Source organism: Pinus tabuliformis, chromosome 6, assembly GCF_031772625.1.
Source record: "Pinus tabuliformis cultivar Carrire ecotype Pingquan chromosome 6, CPIR1, whole genome shotgun sequence".
In the NCBI taxonomy this organism is placed as follows: domain Eukaryota; kingdom Viridiplantae; phylum Streptophyta; class Pinopsida; order Pinales; family Pinaceae; genus Pinus; species Pinus tabuliformis.
Window position 1 is genome coordinate 593305745 of NC_142292.1, and position 6600 is coordinate 593312344.

At 42.3% G+C, this 6600-nt stretch overlaps 1 long non-coding RNA gene across 1 annotated transcript; it reads right to left on the reverse strand.

Moving 5' to 3' along the window:
• Positions 1-1739: 1739 nt before the first annotated feature.
• Positions 1740-2544, reverse strand: LOC149259961 (uncharacterized). Its single transcript, XR_016247848.1, has 3 exons — positions 2353-2544; positions 2182-2245; positions 1740-2046 (listed from the first exon to the last, which is right to left on the reverse strand). It is a non-coding gene; the product is annotated as an uncharacterized LOC149259961 (long non-coding RNA).
• Positions 2545-6600: the final 4056 nt, after the last annotated feature.

Here is a 6600-nt window from a genome sequence, read left to right on the forward strand (position 1 = left end):
TGTTATGTTTTAAACAAAACTGTGGCAAACTAATTCTGATTGAATAATTTAAATTTAAATATTTTCTTGGAATTGCTGGCAGCCTCTAAGAGGTGAATCTTAAAGAAATGATCAGTTGTGATAACTGATGGAACTACCCTCCAAAAGAGGGAAAAACCCTGACTGAGGGATTCTGTGCTGTTGGGACAGACAGAGGAAAAACAAATCTTGCTCCAAGAGTAAAGGGAGAGAGAGGTTAAGTCTGGTGAGGACCAGATAACCTGGCACAAGAAGTGCACTATTCCTGTTGAGGGTTGGGGGCCTGCAGGATTGCTCGGGGGGAGAACACCGTCTGAAGGGTGGATTCTCATGGCTGGGAGGAGAGCAGAATTTAAGTTCAGGTGACTTTTGTTTGAACAAAACCATTCCTGTCAGAGGTGATCAGGTACGGTTCCCAAACCAGTAGTCCCTGTTATAAAAAGCATTGTGTATGGAATTTACAGTAATTTATTTATGAAAGACTGTGTGTGATTCTTAAATACTGATGGGAAAATAGCATTCTGTGCATCTGTAAAGGTTAAATAAAAACTGTCCGTTAATGGACCAAATGAGTTAGCACTCAGTTAGAATTGATAAGGCGGAAGAGTAAAGCAAGAAGGGCATGGGTGTACAGAACCCTGCTCAAGGTTCGGCTACGAGGTAGCAGCCTTGATCCATAAATTATTAATAAAGCAGTATTAATCAATTTGTTTAACAATGGACAGGTTAAAAAGAAAGGTGCCTTACAACCTGTGGACTGATGAGAGTCGTAGAACAGTGCATGAAAGAGGGTTTATGCCTTTATAGAGAAAGAAAAGGTATCGACTGCAACAGCAGAAATCTTGTGACAGCGAATAGAACGCTGGTAGATACCCTAGGTTTTCCAAACCACGTGCGTTCAACAGAAAAGCTCTGCGCAGAGAGCGTTGGATGACGGGTCACCTTATAGTATTAAAGGGTGCCATAGAACCTCCTGGCTTAAGGTAGAAAACCCAAGATGAATTTATAATAAAGAATGTACAGAACGAGAACATTTCCGTATGCTGTGAAGTACAGAGACGGAAGCATTAACTGAAGTGAAGAATAAGGCTCTGAGTATTAGAGCTAAACCTGATAACTATGAAAGTATATATTCATTTTAATGCATGCAAATAAAGAAAAACATTTATCTGTAACCCTGAGACGAGAATTTGTATCTGGTAATGACAGATAACCTTGTTCAATCTGAGCAAAGAACTGAGCATATGAGTAAAGAAGGGTGACTCCGTTAAACAGTAAATATATGTAAGCAAACCATAACTTTTCGGGCCTATGCATGCAAGCAAAGGGAAAGTAACCTTGTGAAACCGCAAGCCTGTGCATAAATAACCTAACCACAGACACATATTTAATAGCCGCGGATCTGTATAATGAAATAGAAGTCATGCAAGCAACTAATCCTTTCATGGAATGAGGGATTGTTAACCAAACATTATTTACGCGCTAAGCTATGATAAATCAACTGGTCAATGTAACATTTCTTTTACAGAATCTATAGCATGACTATCATCATAATATGGTAAATGTCAAGACAGTGATGTCCAAAAGAAAAGACCAAAAACCCATACAGCAAATTAACGCGGAGACTCTAATTCTGAGAAAGAATATACAAAAATGAAATGTTCAATATATAAGTGAAATGTCTGTGGGCTAAGCAGAGTATTACAGCATTAAAAGGCAAACTTATACTCTGAGCAAATTAATACATATGCGAACAGAATCAGTTCCATTAAATACATTTATAACCCCATCTGCGCGTGGAGGCCAGATGTGAACATTCTTAAACATAGCTATGATCTAAGTCTGCCGCCAGTGGCTCGGCAATGCAAAAAAGGAAGACCTCGATGGTTACCTCAGAACCCCGAATTTCTGAAAGAACAACTTGTAACCATTAACACAGACATCTTAGTTAAGCAACAAGCCGGATGTAAGGTTCTTCACCGAGAGCAACTCGGAGGGAACGAGGCTACCAAATGGGGAAACTGAGACCTGCATAGACCATTTAAGGTATGCATGACGGTAAACCCTGAAATGTATTCGAATAAACCGACCCTTAGGGCATGTATGACTGTAAACCCTAAAATATTTCCGAATAAACCAACTTTCAAATGCGGAGAAGCTTACCTGGGTTTGATAGAAGTCGTTGCAGAGTAATCCCGTGGGAGTTGACCAAATGTAACCAGGGCCGCTGCACCAGGATTTGTCAAGGGAAAACCAAACTGCAATAAGTAATAAACCATGCAATTCCAGCCATAAAAAAATACAGAATAATGAACAAGAACACCTTCTTAGTACCTGTAAGGTTTAAAGCGAACAGGGTCCAGCTCCGGCATGACAGAACGGCAGTATAGTGCTGTTGATAGCGAACTCGAGGAGGAGTGAGGAACCATTCCGCAAAGACCGCGGACAACAAAGGAAACAATAGTGTGAATGGTCGATTAAATATCCACGCAAAACCCTGAACAACTTCCAGCCCTCCGATCTCAGGAAGAGATCTGGACCGTCGGAGTATGGCGGGAGTAGCTGGCGGAGGAATCAACGTTGGCAGTACCGAGAAGTCACATGGCTGGGAGAACGAGGCCATGCCACCTGCCCAAGAAGGATGGGCGGACATAAAAGCTTCGGCGATCTGTCAATGAAGGGTACTGCGGTGGGATCCGAAAAGCCCACGCCATTAATACCAAGAGTTAAAATATCTGCAGTGACTGCAAAAGTTTAAACATTACGTAACCTACCACCTGTACTGGAGATGTTGCCGCATGGAGACGTAACCGAGACCTTATCATAGGTGTCAATCAAATGAAATACATTGGGTAGCAATTGTATAATGTTAATATTGTATGCCAACCGTGTCGTGGGCCATATGTTTTCCATTCCATGCAAACTGTAACCTATACGTTTATCTTTGTAAAGTATAATGTGCAAATAAGGCTGGTGATCACATAATGAGCTGCAAGTAAAGGATTATCGTGTGTGTAATTTATATATCCAAAAGATTTTTTTTTTATGTTAAAGTAGGTGTGACAAATTGGTATCAGAGCCCAGTTTCAACACTGTGGCCTCAAGTAAAGCATATACAGTATGCAGAAGGGTACACCAAGTAAAACTAATGCAAACCAACAAACGTACTTAACTGTGTTTTGTTATCTGGAATGAAATACAGAATTGCAATAGCCGGCAGTTAATCAAAGTGGAGACAAAATGCAAGGACCCAGCAGTAACCCTCAAGAGAATGCAGGACTATGGGTGCAACTGGATGCAGAATCACGGAGTACTAATCTTGCAATCCTGGAAACTGTCCAGGAATTGAAAAATGAAATGGCACGGTTGCGAGAGGACAACGCACGTCTAACAGTTGAACAGGAAAAGATTCTGAAGAGCCTGTCAGACAGGCAAAACCCACCCCTGTCCAACCCCAGTGCAGAACAGCAAAGGTTAACAGAAGATCAAGATTATCAAATGGAACCTGAACATTCTGAAGATAAGGAGGATCACTCTGATAATGCACCCCAACAGCAAACATCAAAACGTCAGAAAGTGGAATTGCAGGGAGAATTTCGAAAGATTAAACCTCCACATTTTGATGGTGAGCAGGAGGAAGCTGCTGAAGCCTGGTTGATCAATATGAACAAGTATTTTCAGTTGTATGAGTACGACCACAACCTGAAAGCAAGATTGGCAATCTTCCAGTTACAGGGCAAGGCAACCTTGTGGTGGGAGGAAATCAAGATTGTCAAGGGGGTCAGCAAACGAACTATTACATGGGAAAAGTTCCAGAAGTATTTCAAGGAGAGGTACCTGACAGAGCGCTTCTATGATGAGAAGGCCAGAGAATTCCACGACTTAAGACTGGGACAGCAAACCATGGATGAGTTCATTAACCGGTTTACCTCACTGCTACGTTATGTACCTTACATTAAGGAGGAGAAGGCCAAGGTTCAGAGGTTTGTGAGCAGCCTACCGTCATACATAAGGGAAAGGATTGAATTTGATAACCCTAGAACCATGGATGAAGTCATCCGTAAGGCGAGAATCTGTTACCAGCAGAGTAAACAGAAGGGGGACACTTCAAGTAAGAGATGGAATGAGAAAAGAAGTGGTCGGGTGGTTGGAAGCAGCAAAGGAGGTCGCGGCAGTGGGAATAAGGGTGCTGGTAAAGGACTAAGTAGTAGACCTGCTGCAAGGAACGTGCCCCGGTCCAGACCAATGAGCGAATCTAAGGCAAATGAGCAGTCTGTTAGATCAGATGGTGAGGGGATGACCAGACCACCAGTGCAATGCTGGGGTTATGGAGGACCCCACTATGTTAAAAATTGTCCACAGAGGAAAGGAACAGACCAGATATCTCAGATACATGAGGCATCAACGGTTGGGGACGTGGCACGTAGCGTACCCAGAATCAATGCGGCGCTGGAGGACCGTCAAGCGGAGTACCAGCCATCTATGATTGAGTTCGAAGGTAAGATCGCAAACCTATCCATAGCTTTTCTTATAGACCCAGGGGCTACCTTAAGTTATATTAGTCCAAAAATTGTAGAACAGTGTAAACTGCAAGCTGAAAAATTCAAGAATCCATGGCTGGTCCAACTAGCTACAGGAGCCAAGAGACGAGTCTTGGCCAAGGTAAATAATTGTGCCTTAGCCTTAGCAGGGCAGCCAGTAGTGGCAGATTTGAATGTGTTACCGTTGGGCTCCTACGATATTTTGATTGGGATGGACTGGCTGGAGAGACACTGGTCCTTGGTGAACTGCAAGACCAAGACCATATATTATAAAGATGATCAGGGGGATCAACAAGAATTACAAGGAATTAGACACCCTGTACAGATCCGACCCATTACAGCTACCCAGCTAGCTAAGTGCATCAAAAAGAGATGTCAAATCTACGCTATCCAGGTGGGGTATGCAAATCAAAAGGACAAAACTGTCATGCTGAATAACATTCCGATAGTGCAAGAGTTTGCAGATGTTTTTCCCGAGGAAGTGCCAGGATTACCACCAAAACGAGATGTGGATTTCACTATTGAGCTAATTCCAGGAGCAGCACCTGTATCACGGGCACCCTATCGTATGAGTGTGCCAGAACTAACAGAATTAAAGATGCAGCTACAAGAACTATTAGATAAGAACTATATCAGACCCAGTGTGTCGCCTTGGGGAGCCCCAGTGCTGTTCGTCAAAAAGAAAGATGGAACCTTTCGGATGTGCATTGATTATTGCCAGTTAAATAAGCTTACAATCAAAAACAAATATCCTTTGCCTAGAATCGACGAGCTCTTTGATCAGGTGAAGGGAGCCACGGTATTTTCAAAAATTGATCTGCGATCTGGTTACCATCAGATCAGAATAAAAGAGGAAGATATCGCTAAGACCGCCTTCAGAACGCGGTATGGGCATTATGAGTTTGTGGTGTTACCCTTTGGGCTGACAAATGCACCTGCCACTTTCATGTGCTTGATGAACAGTGTGTTTCATCAGTTTTTAGATAAATTTGTGCTGATATTCATAGATGACATCCTGATTTACAGAAAATCAAGGAAGGAACATGAGGAGCACCTTAGATTGGTGTTGCAAACTTTGCGGGAACATCAATTATATGCAAAGTTCAGTAAATGCGACTTTTACAAGGAGGAGATACAATATTTGGGCCACGTGATCACTAAAGAAGGCATTGCAGTGGACCCTGAAAAGATTAGAACTATAATGGAGTGGCCTATACCAAAGGACGTGGCAGATATTAGGTCCTTTATGGGGTTAGCAGGGTATTATAGAAGATTTGTCGAAGGCTTTTCGAGAGTAGCATACCCAATCACCTCTTTGCAAAAGAAAGGAAAAGTATTTAAGTGGACCTCAGAGTGCCAGAAGAGCTTTGAACAGCTCAAGCACTTACTCACTACTGCACCTATATTAAGTATAGCTGATCCTAACAAGGATTACGTGGTCTGCACGGACGCAAGTAAAGAAGGTGTGGGAGGAGTGCTGATGCAGGAAGGAAGAGTCATTGCTTATGAGTCCAGAAAGCTGAAAGAGCATGAGCAGAAGTATTCTGCTTATGACATGGAGTTGGCTGCTGTCATTCATGCCCTGAAAATGTGGCGACATTACCTTTTGGGCAGAAAATTTCTATTATTAACAGACCACCACAGTTTAACGAACTACTTCAGTCAACCCACCTTAAATGCGAGACAAGCTCGCTGGGTTGACTTCCTAAGTGGGTTCGACTTTGAAATTAAGCATCTAAAGGGTAAGGAGAACCGAGTAGCAGATGCATTAAGTCGGAAGGTGCAATGCGTGTGCAAAATTTCAGTTAGTAAGTGGCAAAGTACCTTAGTGGAAAAGATAAAAATAGCGGCTGAACAAGATGCTATTTATCAGCACATCAAACAACAATTACAGCAGCAATCTGATAAGGAATTACAGCAAGGGTACAAACTAGATGATGTTGATATGTTGTGCTTTAATAATAAGCTGTATGTGCCCAATGAAGACAGCATTAAGAAGCTGATTTTGGATGAATTTCATACCAGCCATTATACGGGACAT